The sequence below is a fragment of the Equus quagga genome, chromosome 20 (assembly GCF_021613505.1).
Source record: "Equus quagga isolate Etosha38 chromosome 20, UCLA_HA_Equagga_1.0, whole genome shotgun sequence".
NCBI classification, from domain to species: domain Eukaryota; kingdom Metazoa; phylum Chordata; class Mammalia; order Perissodactyla; family Equidae; genus Equus; species Equus quagga.
The window spans coordinates 20,480,868-20,496,288 of NC_060286.1; the positions used below are offsets into that span (position 1 = coordinate 20,480,868).

General features: G+C 46.2%; 1 protein-coding gene and 1 non-coding gene across 3 annotated transcripts in view; one reads left to right on the forward strand and one right to left on the reverse strand.

Annotated features, from left to right (window-relative positions):
• ESRRB (estrogen related receptor beta) overlaps positions 1-15,421 on the forward strand; it is a 173,658-nt gene that overhangs the window by 135,063 nt on the left and 23,174 nt on the right. The gene's annotated exons all lie outside the window — the stretch shown is intronic.
• On the reverse strand, positions 4,955-5,061 carry LOC124231235 (U6 spliceosomal RNA). The gene has a single exon (XR_006886458.1). It is a non-coding gene; the product is annotated as a U6 spliceosomal RNA (small nuclear RNA).

Genomic DNA, 15,421 nt, shown 5'->3' on the forward strand with positions numbered 1-15,421 from the left:
TTGGCAACTGCCCTGACTCCTGCTCTTTGGGGTCCTCCCCCACATATGCAGAAGCCCGGGCCCCCCTGGACCAGCGCATGCTCCCTTTGTCTTCCCTCTAATTCTCAAAGGCAAACTCCAGCCTTCCTGGGAGCTTATCTTTAAAGAACCCATCTTTAAGGTTCCACGGTGGGTGGGCCTCAGGCCTGGGGGAGTGAGGGGCTGGGTCCTGGGTCTTACAGGGGGCAGGGGGCTGGGCAGAGGAGAATGTGTATGCTGGCTTCCCCTTCCTCCCATCTCACCCACACATCTGAACGCTGTTTCCCCTCCTCTCTCCAGCAGCTCTGGACGCCCTTACAGTTTCTCTTTTCTTAAGTAAAATAACCTGAGAGACCGCCACATCATTTGGGGGTCCCAGCAGCTGCTGGGGAAAAGGCCAGATGTGTGGTCCTTCGGCTCAGCTCCTGCCTTGAGGCTGCTGTTGACTCTGGAATCATCAACTGTGGAATGTGGGTGATGTCCAAGGGTCTGTGTCACTTCAAGCAAATCCAGTGTATGAAAATCTGCATTTTCAGGGGAAAAAAGTGATTATTCTCTTTATAAAAAATTGAATACCAAATCTGCACTGGGCTAGGAGTTGGTGCCTGCGTCCTCCTCCTGGCTCTGAGGTGTTAGTGCTATGTGTATCATTTCTCACTTCCGCTCCTGGGCCCCCACATCTCTATCTGTAGAGCAGGGGTCTGGAAACCTGCCCTCCAGCAGCAGGTCAAGCTGGGGACCAGACGGGACAGCTCCTTGGTGAAATCCACTGTGAGGTTGCTTTAAGATGTCAGCTTTCTGGGTGTGCTTAAAATACTATTGGATTCAACTTTCAGCAGCCCGCCCGCCCATTGTGTTAGGGGAGACAGACTTGTGTCCCGCTGTCCTGATTTTCCTCCTGGACTTGCTGGGGGGAATCTTAGAGGTGGTGTCTGTCTTGGGCTGGCCCCTGCCTGGGGTCTAAAGTCAGGATGAGAGGACAGTGAGGAAGCTCTGCCCTCACAGGCGGGGTTCACAGCCTGGCTAGGGTTGGCTTGACAGCCTGTAAGCCAGCAGAGCCTGGAAAACCACTTGCTGCATTTCACGGGGGCCCCCCAAGTCTTTAGTACAGCTCTGGGGTTGCAGCAACTCCTTAGACAGCTTGTCCCTGCAAACTTCACCTTCTCCTCACCTTACTTCCCCTCCCTCGAGCCACCAGCCTCCTGTCCCACTCCATTTCCTCCTCCCCTCAGCCCTTTGCCTGCCTGTCTTCCCCAAGTGTTTTCTAAAAGATATTTGATTTCAGTGAAAGCCGGGCCTGACGTCCGTGCAATATGCTCTCCCTCTCTTTGTGCTTGTTGGGGAGGCCGAGGGCTCCTCCGGGGATTCTGGGTAATTGGGTTAGTGGCCAGCTCATGTCAGGAAATTAAAAGGAGGCCCCGATCAGGTTCCCACTGCCTGGAATTTAATGGCTTTGTATTTATAGAGTATTCTGCTGTAGCCCATGCCAGAAATACCAGTTTTCTGGCCCTGTGAATGAAAAAAGAGGATGAGAGATGACTTGCCTTGAAAAATTCTCTTTCTCTTCCAAAATACATTAGTGTTCTGAAATTAACCAACCCTCCAGCACTTCAGAGAATAGTTTTGAACTAGAGCCCGAGAGCGCTGATGTATGTTTGTATCCCCCCCGAGCCACTTTCCATTCTATATGCACGCACGCACACATGTCTGATGGCTCACAAGCTCTTCCCATGTGGTCTGAAGCGTCTGGGCCACTCAGGGACGATGACCTGATGACCTCTGGTTGGGGAAGTGTCGATTGAATGAAGTCATAGGAGATGCTGTTGTCTGTGCTGAGTCCTTATTACTGTTCATTCAGGGCTTTTGGTGTGTCAGACGCTGGATGACGGGTTCAGTGGTCATACAGACCCCGTGTCCCCATTTATCAGCTCCTTGGGCAATTTACTTAAACCTCTTTAAACCTCCCTTTCCTCCTCTGTAAAATGGAAGTAACAATCGTGGCCATTTTCATCTTGTTCTCGACTCTTCAGGAAAAGCCCCTAGGGTTGCACCACAGAGTGGGACGTTGGTCATTGATTTGAGATAGACTCATCGTGTTATAAAATTGGTTTTCTTCTGTGGTCCAGAAGGCGGTTTTGAACCTCCCATAGCCTCTCTCCCCACTCCTTGGCTGATGACCTTGCTTCACATTTTCTTGAGAAAATAGAAACAGTGAGGAATTTCTTACCACCTGCTATTGAATCCACAAACCTATTTTGCTTGCTTTCTGCCATCACTCCTGTTAGAGATATTTCTGCTTCTATCCAGAGCCAGTCTGCCCACTTGTGCTCTGAACCTCTGTCCGATTCTTTATCAGGACTTCACTCCCATAGTATCCTCTCCGCTTCCATCATCATCAAACTCCTCCTCACTGCTGGATCATTTTCATCAGCGCAGATACTTTTGTTCTCCCATTATAAAAACAAAATTAAGTTAGAAAAAGCCACAGCTGTATTTTCATCCTTCACCTCCATCCAGCTACTGCTCCCTTACCCTGCTCCCTTTCTCACAAAACCTCCCCAGAGTTGACAGCCAGTGCTATATCCACCTCCACTTTTTTCAATTTAAATTTTATTGAGTTAATGATAGGTTACAATCTCGTGAAATTTCAGTTGTACATTATTGTCTGTCAGTCGTGTTGTAGGTGCACCCCTTCACCCTTTCTGCCCACCCCCCACATCCCCCCTTCCCCCTGGTAGCCACTAATCTGTTCTCTTTGTCCACATGTTTAAATTCCTCATATGAGTGGAGTCATACAGAGATTGTCCTTCTCTATCTGGCTTATTTCACTTAGCATAATTCCCTCAAGGTCCATCCATGTTGTTGCAAATGGGATGATTTTGTCCTTTTTTATGGCTGAGTAGTATTCCATTTTATATATATATCGCATCTTCTTTATCCATTCGTCTGTTGATGGGCACTTAAGTTGCTTCCACATCTTGGCTATTGTAAACAGTGCTGCAATAAACATTGGGGTGCATGGGACTTTTGGAATTGCTGACTTCAAGTTCTTTGGATAGATACCCAGTAGTGGGATAGCTGGATCGTATGGTAGTTCTATTTTTAATTTTTTGAGGAATCTCCATACTGTTTTCCATAGTGGCTGCATCAATTTGCATTCCCACCAGCAGTGTATGAGGGTTCCTTTTTCTCCACAACCTCTCCAGCATTTGTTACTATTTGTTTTGGTTATTTTTGCCATTCTAACAGGTGTAAGGTGACATCTTAGTGTAGTTTTGATTTGCATTTCCCTGATGATCAGCGATGATGAACATGTTTTCATGTGCCTATTGGCCATCCATATATCTTCTTTGGAGAAATGTCTGTTCATGTCTCCTGCCCATTTTTCGATCAGGTTGTTTGATTTTTTATTGTTGAGTTGTTTGAGTTCTTTATATATTATGGATATTAAGCCTTTGTCAGATGTATGACTTACAAATATTTTTTCCCAGTTAGTGGGTTGTCTTTTTGTTTCAATCCTGTTTTCCTTTGCCTTGAAGAAGCTCTTTAGTCTGATGAAGTCCCATTTGTTTATTCTTTCTATTGTTTCCCTTGTCTGAGAAGACATGGTGTGCGAAAAGATCCTTTTAATACTGATGTCAAAGAGTGTACTGCCTACGTTTTCTTCCAGAAGCCTTATGGTTTCAGGTCTCACCTTTAGGTCTTTGATCCATTTTGAGTTGATTTTGGTGAATGGTGAAAAAGAACGGTCAATTTTCAATCTTTTGCACGTGGCTTTCCAGTTTTCCCAGCACCATTTGTTGAAAAGACTTCCTTTTCTCCATTGTATGCCCTCAGCTCCTTTGTCAAAGATTAGCTGTCCGTAGATGTGTGGTTTTACTTCTGGGCTTTCAATTCTGTTCCATTGATCTGTGCACCTGTTTTTGTACCAGTACCATGCTGTTTTGATTACTGTAGCTTTGTAGTATGTTTTGAAGTCAGGGATTGTGATGCCTCCAGCTTTGTTCTTTTTTCTCAGGATTGCTTTAGCAATTCGGGGTCTTTTGTTGCCCCATATGAATTTTAGGATTCTTTGTTCTATTTCTGTAAAGAATGTCATTGGGATTCTGATTGGGATAGCGTTGAATCTGTAGATCTTTAGGTAGAACGGACATTTTAACTTTGTTTATTCTTCCAATCCATGTGCATGGAATGCCTTTCCATCTCTTTATGTCGTCACCCATTTCTTTCAGAAAAGCCTTGTAGTTTTCATTGTATAGGTCTTTCACTTCCTTAGTTAAATTCACCCCGAGGTATTTTATTCTTTTTGTTGTGATTGTGAATGGTATTGTGTTCTTGAGTTCTTTTTCTGTTAGTTCGTTATTATAGAAATGCTACTGATTTATGTAAATTGATTTTGTACCCTGCAACTTTGCTGTAGTTGTTGATTACTTCTAAAAGTTTTCCAATGGATCCTTTGGGGTTTTCTATATATAAGATCATGTCGTCTACAAACAGTGAGAGTTTCACTTCTTCCCTCCCTATTTGGATTCCTTTTATTCCTTCTTCTTGCCCTGTTGCTCTGGCCAGGACCTCCAGTACTATGTTAAATAAGAGTGGTGACAGAGGGCATCCTTGTCTCGTTCATGTTTTCAGGGGGATGGCGCTCAGTTTTTGCCCATTGAGTATGCTGTTGGCTGTGGGTTTGTCATATATGGCCTTTATTATGTTCAGGTAGTTCCCTTCTATCCCCCTTTTGTTCAGAGTTTTTATCATAAATGGCTGTTGGATCTTGTCAAATGCCTTCTCTGCATCTATTGAGATGATCATGTGGTTTGTATTCCTCAGTTTGTTGATGTGGTGTATCATGTTGACTGATTTGCAGGTGTTGAACCATCCCTGTGTCCCTGGTATGAATCCCACTTGATCATGATGTATGATCCTTTTGATGAACTGCAGAAATATGGAACACTTCACGAATTTGCATGTCATCCTTGCACAGGGGCCATGCTAATCTTCTCTGTATCGTTCCAATTTTAGTATATGTGCTGCCGAAGCGAGCACTCCACCTCCACTTTTTAAAAAAGCTTCCTTAAAAAGTAAACATTAAGTAGATCCAGAAAAATATTTACAGTATATTAGTTAGGCTAAAGCTAAGCTTCTATAAAAAAGACTCCCTTCTCCCCTCTTAAAACAAAAAAACAGAAGCTTAGATAGAAGTTTAGTTCTCTCTCGTCTCTCATGTAACAGTCCAAAGGTCAAATGTGATCCAAGACTGGTTGGCAGCTTTGCCATCCCTAGCAAGTGGCTTCCATTTGTGGACCCAGTCCTCTCCATCTCCAAGACATCCAGAAGGAAGATCACTTGAAGGGCAGGACCCAGAAGTGGCACATGTTCCTTCCACTTACAGCCCATTGGTGGAACCTAGTCCCATGGCCACACCTCTCTGCAAGGAAGTCTGGAAACTGTAGTCTTTAGCTGGGATGCCATGTGTCCAGCTAAAACTCTGTTGGTATGTAAGAACGGAATGATGTATTTTAGAGGACAAGCATTCTTATTTGCGAAAAATATATGGAAAGTATGAAGAATACTGCTACCTCCCATCCAATGTAAGAAAAAGATTATCCTTACTTTTGAGGTTCCCTCTGGTTTTTTTTTTTGAGGTTTCCATTTTCATTACCCTCAGAGGTAACCATTTTCCTGCTTTTGCATTATTTTTCCTTTGCCTTTCTTTATAGTTTTATTATGTTTGTATCTCTAATGATAGGATGATTGTTTAGTTTTAAATGAAATTATACCATACATATTCTTCTGCATCTTGATTATTCTAGTCAGTATTTCTAAGATGAATACTTGTTGCATGGTGCTGTAATTCACTAATTTTCATTTCTCTATAGCAGGAGAAAGCCAGATAGTAAATATTTTAGGCTTTGCAAGCCATCAGGTCTCTGTTGCAGCTACTTCCCTCTGCCATGCTAGAGACAGTATGGGAGGGAATGTACAGGGCTGTGTTCTGCTAGAACAGGCAGAGGGCTGGGTTTGGCCCACAGACCTGAGATTGCGAACTCTTGCTGTATAGTATCATTGCATGAGTTTAGTAGAGTTTATTTATCCTTTCTGCTGCCGATGGACATTTGGGCTCCTGGGTTTTTGCTGTTACAAATAGTGCTGTGCACAAGATTCCTGGTGCACCTGTGTAAGGACTTACAGGCTTGGGAGTGGAAGTGCCAGGTATGTGCATCGTCAGCTTTATAAGATGATATGACACTTTTTAATCTGGATGTACTGGCTTATCACTTGCCTTCAAATGTTCTGGTTGCTCCATAGCCTCGCCAATGCTTTTAAATTTTTGCTAGTGTGTGTAAAATGGTGTCTTATTATTGCTTAATATGTATGTTCTCCACGAGATAAGCATGCTTATATGTTTATTAGCCTCTTGGGATTCCTTTTCTGTGAGGCACTTATCCAAGCCTTTTCCCTGTTTTTCTACTTTATTTTTTTATCATTGGTTGTAGAAATCTTTATATATTCTTGTCATTTTGTCACTTTTCAGTTGTTGGTGGTGTAAAAATCTCCCCATTTGTGACTTTCTTCTCTTCATGGAGTCCTTCGATGATCAGAAATTAGTAATTTTAATAAATTGAATTTGTCAATCTTTTCCTTTATGGTTTGCACTTTTATATCATTAAGAAAAAAAATCTTTCCTTAACCTACTCTTGTAAAGATGTTTTCCTGATCTGCCTAACCCATTAGGTCTTTCTTTGATCCCGCTGGAGGTGATTTTTGAGTATGATGAGCTCATCACCCTCAGTCGGCTCCAGTCTCCCTGGACTTCTGACTACACCCACTCCGGCCACCCCCTCTCCCGACTACACCCATTCCCAACCACACTTATTCCCAACCACACCCCCTCCAGACCACACCCTCTCCCAGCCACACCCTCTCCCGACCCCACCCTCTCCTGACCGCACCCCTGAACCTGCCTTCCACAGCCCCTGAGTTTCCAAACGTGGTACTTTTCTGTCTTTGCTTATTCAGTCCTTCTCCAGTATTCCGACCAGTTGGCCAACCCTCCTTGTACAACCCTTTCTCTCGCCTTCTCTGACACCCTGTCTGCCTAGTTTTCTCCTTCTCTCTCTTACTGTGCCTCTTAGTATGGCAAGTACTAACTTAGTACGGAAAGTACGGAGTTTGCAAACCCCGCCCCTTCCTGGTCTTTACATTTTGGCGTCATTTGGGACTTGGAACTGGGCCCTCTTCTTCACCTACACCCTGCAGGTGATCTCACTGGATCCAAGCCTAGTTCCAGATGACTCTCAATCTTAGACTTCCACTTCCAGCTCCTTCCCTGCATTCTAGACACCGATATCTGACTGCCCTACTGGCATGTCCGCTTGGGTCCTTTATGAGGCATCACAGATTCAACACGTTTAGAAAGGAACTCTAGGTTTGTCCCATCCTTCTCTCCACCACTCCCAGTCTTTTCCCCCTCAGGAATGGCACCCCTCTTTACCCGGTGCCCAAGCAAAACCTAGAAGTCATCCTGGACTCTTCCTGAGTCCGTGTGCAAAATGTATTTCAGATCCTCCTACTTGTCTTCATCTCCGTGGCCATGACCTTGGTCCAGGGAGGCACCCACTTTTTCCTGGACCATCACAACGATTTCCCAACTGGACTTGTGATTCCACTCTTGGTCCTATTTAATCCAATTCCCATAGTAGCCAGAATGATTTTTTAAAAACACTAATATGATTCTATGGCTTTGTGTCACATTGTTTAGTGGCTTTCCACTGCACTTAGAACAAAATCTAAACACTATCTCTGGTCTTCAGAACCCTGCGTGATCTAGCCCCGCCCTACCTCTTCAGGACCGTCTCGTTTCTCTCCTGCCCCCTCGCTCCTACTCACTCTGCTCCAGCCTCACCGGCTTTCTTTTGATCCTCAAGCATGACAGACTCCTTCCCACCTTAGGATCCGCAGGCTGCTCCTTCTTCCTAGACTGCTCTCCCCCTGGCTGGCTCCTCATCCTTCCGGCCTCAACTTAAATGTCATCTCAGAAAGGCGTCTCTTCCCACTTCGTTACTTTCTATCGTATCCGCTTGTTGACTTCCTCTTTGAACTTCTCCCCGTCTGAAATGATCTTATATATTCATTTGTTTGTATGTGTACTTGTTCACTCCGACAGCCTCTAACACAGCTGCTCTTGATTTAGGGACTGACAAATTCTTTTGGAAATCCAGTGAAACTCCATCATGAAACATACATAAGTGCCTACACATACAATTTGGCAGACAGTTTTAGGAGCTTCACAGAACCCCTGAAGCCCACTTAAGAGGTTCCTGAAGCCAGATTACGACCTGTCGTTGCAGAATCTCTCTTTTAGAGCTAGAAAGGACCTTAGGAACCATCCAGGCTCCAGGAAGGCAAATTGCTTTTAGGTGGACTGTCAGCTCTAGGGTGAGGAGTGGCTGCCAGAGTGCATGATTGAGGGGCTTCTTATGCAGTGCCTGGTATCAGTAGGCAGCGTGATGTGATTGATTAGCAGTGTCTGCCACAGACTAGGAAATGGAAGGCAAGGGCACAGCTGACAGCTATTTGCCATGTCCGATCTGGTGCAACTGAGTTTTAAGTGATTTGCCCAAGGGCCACACAGCTAGTAACTAATAGAGCTGGGTGGAATCTAGTCTCCTTGGTTGTACAAGAATTCCTTCTCAGAAGCCCATTCCAACTCAGTGGAGATGGCTTGGCTAGTAGCAAAGCCTTAGTCCTTCCTCAAAGGGGAAAAAAGAGGAAGGGGGTGGAAGGGGAGGGCAGGCTACAGTAGCTTTTCCCTGTCGGTGTTCCATTTGAGAGACTTCTTGGCAGCTGGGAATGCACGGATGGTTCCAGCTTGCGGAAGTGTCCTTGGGATGTGGTGCCCTGGTGAGAAGGTCGAGAGGAGAGAGCAGTGCGAGTTGGACACGTCTTTAATAGACAGAGGCCAGGGGCTCGGCCCTCCATGCTACTTTGCCACCCTGGAGCAGAGGGCGCAAACCCAGAAACATTAGGTGGCAGGTATGGTCATCCAGCGCACAGCTCTCTCGGCTTTTGGTGAGTCAGGCGTGAGGCCCGCTTCACCATTAAGATATGGCACCCGCGTCAGACGCAGCCTTAATGGCCATCCTGGCCGAGGCAGCAAGGTGAGCTCACTTGTCACCCGGAAACCCCTGCAAGGACAGGTGGCTGAAGGAAACCCTGCATGTGCAGGGGACGTGGACGAGTGCTTAGGGCATTCTGCTGGGCTGGGCACCCATGGGTATGCCCCACGACACACAGCCTCTGGGCCCTCCGGAGCTCAGGGTGCCCACATTACCTTTTGGGTGGTTTTCTCCCCTTTCTGGAGGTGAGTCAGCTATAGTTTAGGAACTTAAAGGTGGAGGATCAACCCCCAAGGCCCCAGGAAAAACGCTGGTCAGATCAAAGTAGTGAATACAATGGGTTTAGTGCTGTGCCTCCCACACCTGGCAGGTAATCAGTCATTGAGGAGCTTTGAAAAATCATCCATTCCTAGACATCACCCCAGACCTACTGACTCAGAACCTCTAGGGGTGAGTCCTCAAGGTCTGTGTAGCTCAAGGGCTTTCCAGGGAGTTCTGGTGATCGTACAGGACCGGGGCTCTCAAGTTCAGGGCAAAGGAGACAGGACTTGGAGATGAAAGTTCACATCTGCCCTTTGACATGTCCTGGCTGTGTGACCCTGAGTAAGTCAACTGACCTTTCTGAGCCTCACTGTTCACATGGGAAAATAATAATCCTGTATTCTCCCTCCCTCAACATTGTTCTGAAGATCAAATGAGATACAGAAATAGCTTTGTAAACTGGGAAGCTTGTGCCCGTGAAGCTGTTTACATCATTAATAAACCAAGGACGTTGAATTGCGGGGAGGCGAGTGGGATTTCTGGGTAAGAGGAAGAGAAGGGTCTTGACTATGAAAACTTGGCAGTGTCCGGAGAGAGTCTACCCTTAGCCGGGGACACCTGCTCTGCAGGGGAGGCGGGAGAAGGACGCCAGCTCAGGGGCCTCGTCAGAGCCTCTCCTCTGGGCAGAGAAACGTGACGGGGTAGTGCCTGGGACAGGCTCCGGGCCAGGTGCAGGGCCATGCTTCTCGGAGCTTCAGCCCGTTATTTTTAGAGCCTGGGTATAAAAGAAAGAAATTTAAGCTGCCCCCTGCCACTGCCGCCGCGGCTCACCCGGCTATTTTTACTTCTGAAAGCCTGGGATCTCGTCCAGCTGAGGGAGGGAGAACGAGAAGAAAGGAGGGGAGATAGAGGGAAGCACGAATTACTTTCCTTCCATTAAGAAAAAAGTCAGAAGCCTGATCTTATCAAGTCAGCAAGCGGACATCTGATCCAGGCGGTGGCAGCCGCCGGCTCTGGATGCTCGGCCGCGCCTGCAGTGGGTTGGAGAGGTCAGCGGATGGGGCATGGGCTCCAGAGGTCTGGGGAGCCCCGCTCCCCTCCTCCCAAGGAGTTTCTGCCCGAGTGGCATCTGCAGTTTCTTTGCTATTTCCTGTGCCCTGAGCTGGGAAATGGGGTTAGACACACAGATACAGGGACAGCTGCCCAGTGATGAGTGTGGCGGGGGTTGGGGGCGGTACAGCTGCAGCCGAGGGCAGCGCCTGTGTCCCTGGGTTAGACTGAGGCAGCCGCTCCACCCTGTGGGCATATTCAAGAGAGTGCCTGTGTTGGAGCTGTGTGGCCCCAGGCGCATATTTAGCCTCTCTGAACCATAGTTTCTTGAGAGTTCTTGTTTAATGCATTTGAGCCATGTTAGTTATAAGTAAAATGATGTGTTTTTCTTTCTTCCCATGGAGAAAACTGGCAGTTCAGGGCAGACCCTGCTACCATCAGTAGGCAGAAAAAAGGAAAGCAATTACTGTTGAGTGCCTGCTGTGGACTAAGCACTTGGCTATGTTTCACACATTTTATATTATTTAATTCCACTAACCTGAAAAAGGTGAAGTATTTTAAAAAAATCTTTAACAGCTTTATTGAGAGAAAATTCACCCATTTAAAATATACAATTCAATGGTTTTAGGCATATTACCTTATTAATTTTTTTTATTTGTGGTAAAATATATATAACACAATTTGCCATTTTAAAACCATTTTTAAGTGTCCAATTTAGTAGCATTAAGCACAGTCACAATGTTTTGCAATTATCACTACTATCTATTTCCAAAACTTTTTATCATCCCAAATAGAAGCCTGTACTCACTAAACAATAACCCCCATTCTCCCTCCCCCCAGCCTCTGGTAACTTCCACTCTGCTTTCTCTCTGTTATAGATATCTCTTCTAAGTGAAATCATACAACATCTCTCCTTTTATGTCAGGCTTATTTTGCTTAGCATAAAGTTTTCTGATGTCATAGCATCAGAACTTCATTCAGTTTTTTTATGACTGAATAGTATTCCATTGTATGTGTAAGACTGCGTTTTGTTTATCCATTCATCTGTCGATGGGCACTTGGGTTCCTTCCACCTGCTGGCTGTTGTGAATAGTGCTGCCGTGAACATTGGTGAACAAGGATCTGTTTGGGTTCCTGATTTCCGTTGTTTTGAGTGATAACCTAGGAGTGGAATTGCTGGCTCTCATGATAATTCTGTTTCGCTTTTTGAGGAACCACCAAGCCGTTTTCCCACAATGGCTGCACCATTTTACATTCCCATAAGTAGTTCAAATTTGTTTAAAATTATCGTTTTTATTTTGAGATAATTGTAGATTCACATGTAGTTGTAAGAAATAATACACAGTGATGCCATGGGCCCTTTACCCAGTTTCTCCCAATGGTAACATCCTGTGAAACTACCGTACAGTATCACAGCCGGAATATTTACTGTGATGCAGTCAAGACACAGAAGAGTTTCAAGGGCGAAGTATCTTTAGTAACAGTAATATTAGCTAACGTTTACTGAGCGCTTACTGTGTACCGTCCATGGCATTTGACGTGGTTTGCATGCATTAACTTATCTAACCCTCACCACAGTCCTCTGAGGTCCGCACTATTATTGTCCCCATTTTACAGAGGCACACAGAGGTCAAGGTCAAGGTAGTCAGGGGTAGAGTTGGGTCTGACCCTGAGGCTAATGCTTCTTTCTTCTGCTTTAGAGGCACAGACCTCTCTGGGCCTGGCGCTGCTGCCCCTCAGAACTCACATAGTCTCCAGGCGAGGTAGCAAGGCACAGCCAGGGAGGCTCCCGGGTGTTCGCATCCCGACATTGTGAGGGAGCATCTCAGCAGAGACCCGGTCCCTCCCTCTGTTCACATTGCCTCTCCCCCTGTTCCTTTCGAGGGTTCTCATCCTTCTGCCTTCTTGGTCAGGGCTGGGCAAAACAAATGTCCCCTCACAGGGTCACCAAAGAGGATTTCATGAAGGAAGTATATTTACAGAGGGGTGGGTGGGGTCCAGCGAACCCGCCAGAGGTGGTGACGCAGCCCTGGGACTAGCAACAGTGGGGAACCTTTAACAACCCCAACCTGAAGACACCGGTGTGAATTGCTCCAGGAAGCCAATGAGAACCGTGGCTGTACTCAGAGGTCAAAGTCTCAGCCACACTGTGGCCGAGCAGGAAGGGAGGGAAGTGACTCAGGAATATATATCCCAGCTGCCCTGCTCTCTGGTCTTCTGCAGTGCCTCCGGGCAGCAGACCTAGCTGGAAGCCGGAAGACAAGAGATTCCGGGTGCTGCAGCAGGGCAGGTAAGAGTAGAGTGTGGGTTCTCGGCAGCCTGGGGTTTGCCGGTTCAGATCCCGGGTGTGGACATGGCACCACTTGGCAAAAGCCGTGCTGTGGTAGGCGTCCCACGTATAAAGGAGAGGAAGATGGGCACGGATGTTAGCTCAGGGCCAGTCTTCCTCAGCAAAAAGAGGAGGATTGGCAGTAGTTAGCTCAGGGCTAATATTCCTCAAAAAAAAAAAAAAGAGTAGAGTGTGGGTTGCTTCCACGTCTTGGCTATTGTAAATAATGCTACAATGAACATAGGGGTGCATGGGTCTCTTTGAATTGTTGATTTCAAGTTCTTTGGATAAATACACAGCAGTGGAATAGCTAGATCATATGGTATTCCTATTTTTAATTTTTTGAGACATCTCCATACTCTTTTCTATAGTGGCTGCACCAGTTTGCATTCCCGCCAGCAGTGTATGAGGGTTCCCTTTTGCCCACATCCTCTCCAACACTTGTCCTTTCTTGTCTTGTTAATTATAGCCATTCTGACAGGTGTGAGGTGATATCTCATTGTGGTTTTGATTTGCATTTCCCTAATAATTAGTGAGGTTGAACATGTTCTCATGTGCCTGTTGGCCATCTGTGTATCTTCTTTGGAAAAATGTCTGTTCATATCCTCTGCCCATTTTTTGATCGGGTTGTTCACTTTTTTGTTGTTGAGTTGTATGAATTCTTTATATATTTTGTAAATTAACCTCTTCTCAGATGTATGTTTTGCAAAGATTTTCTCACAGTGGTGTAAGCAACCCAAGTGCTCCTCAGTGGATGAATGGATAAAGAAGATGTGGTATATATACATACAATGGAATACTACTCAGCCATAAAAAAGATGAAATGGTGCCATTTGTGACAACATGAATGGACCTCGAGGGTATTATGCTAAGTGGAATAAGTCAGAGAAAGACAAATACCATATGAATTCACTCATATGTGGAAGATAAACACGCACGTAGATAAGGAGAACAGATTGGTGGTTACTGGAGGGGAAGAGAGAGGGAGAGGGCAAAAGGGATAAAGGGGCACGTATGTATGGGATGGGGCAAAACTACACTATTGGTGGTGAGCATGATGCAGCCTATACAGAAGCTGAAATATAATAATGTGCACCTGAAATTTACACAGTGTTATAAGCCAATATGACCTCAATTAAAAAAAAATAACAGAGTAGAGTATGGAACTGGAGGAGCCAGCTAGGGCCAGCCAGCCCACCCACCAGCACAGAAGCTGCTTACATGGAGGTGTAGCCGGCTCTGACAACACAGAGGCCTTCGGCAGGTCACACACGTGTGGTTCTCAACCGGCACCTGGGCAGGTGCTCCCACCAGTGGTGAGAGAGGCTTTTCTCAGCTAAGGCCACACAGGATGCGCTGTGAGGCACAACTCCTGGGGCACCATTCAGACGGAATTCTAGTGAGTGGTGCACCCAGAAGTATGCGACATGGCCCTGGCCTGTATCTCTGCTTTCTTTCTACCAGGCAGACTCTTGGCCCTTTGAGAGATACAGGATCCACAATGGTGGGGAGCTGGGCTCTGGAGTCAGAGCGCACTCCTCCCTGTGTGGCCTTGGCGAGTGACTTAACTTCTCCCAGCCTCACTCTCCCCATCTGTCAGATGGGGGAACAACACAAGCTCCCTTGTAGGGTTGTTGGAATCCTATAAGGTGAAATAATACCCATACAATGCTTAGAGCAGGGCTCAGCCCACCACCGCTGCTGGTCAGGAGATGTGAACTTCTGCTTATACTTGTGTCTACAAGGTTTAGGGGGATTATCATGTTGGCCAAGAACAGGGACAGCTCCTTATCTGGCTCTGGGCTCAACGAAAGGGCTCAGTCTGCATAGGTACCTGGATTCCAGTGATTATCAATCTTTTTGTGTTCATGGCACTCTTATGAATACCTGCACTTTGGCCCGCACATGTTAAGGGATTAAACAGTGGTTAAAACAAGGATGTAGGGGGCCATCCCAGTGGTGCAGCAGTTAAGTTCACACGTCCCGATTCGGTGGCCCGGGGTTTGCTGGTTCGGATCCTGGGTGCAGACATGGCACCGCTTGTCAAGCCTTGCTGTGGTAGGTGTCCCACATATAAAGTAGAGGAAGATGGGCACGGATGTTAGCTCAGGGCCAGGCTTCCTCAGCAAAAAGAGGAGGATTGGCAGCAGATGTTAGCTTAGGGCTAATCTTCCTCAAAAAAAAAAATAAAAAAGGAAAATAAAGACTTTAAAAACAATTTTAAAAATAAAAGAATGACCAAAAAAAAAGGATATGTATTTATTACAGTGTTTGAAGATCTGATAACCATTTACATTTGTGGTCTAGTGGTTAAGATTCGTTGCTCTCACTGCCACGGCCTGGGTTCGTTTCCCCATCAGGGAACCATACCCCCTGTCTGTCGGTTGTCATACTGTGGTGGCTGCATGTTGCTCTGATGCTGAAAGCTATGCCACCAATATTTCAAATACCAGCAGGGTCACCCATGGTGGACAGGTCTTGGCGGAGCTTCCAGACTAGGACAGACTGGGAAGAAGAACTTGGCTGCCCACTTCCCAAAACCTCGGCCCTGAAAACCCTATGAATAGAAGCAGAAAGCTGTCTGTACAGTGCCTGGAAAGTGAGAGGATGGTGCAGAAAGCCTGGGCAGGGTTCCACTCTGCTGTAC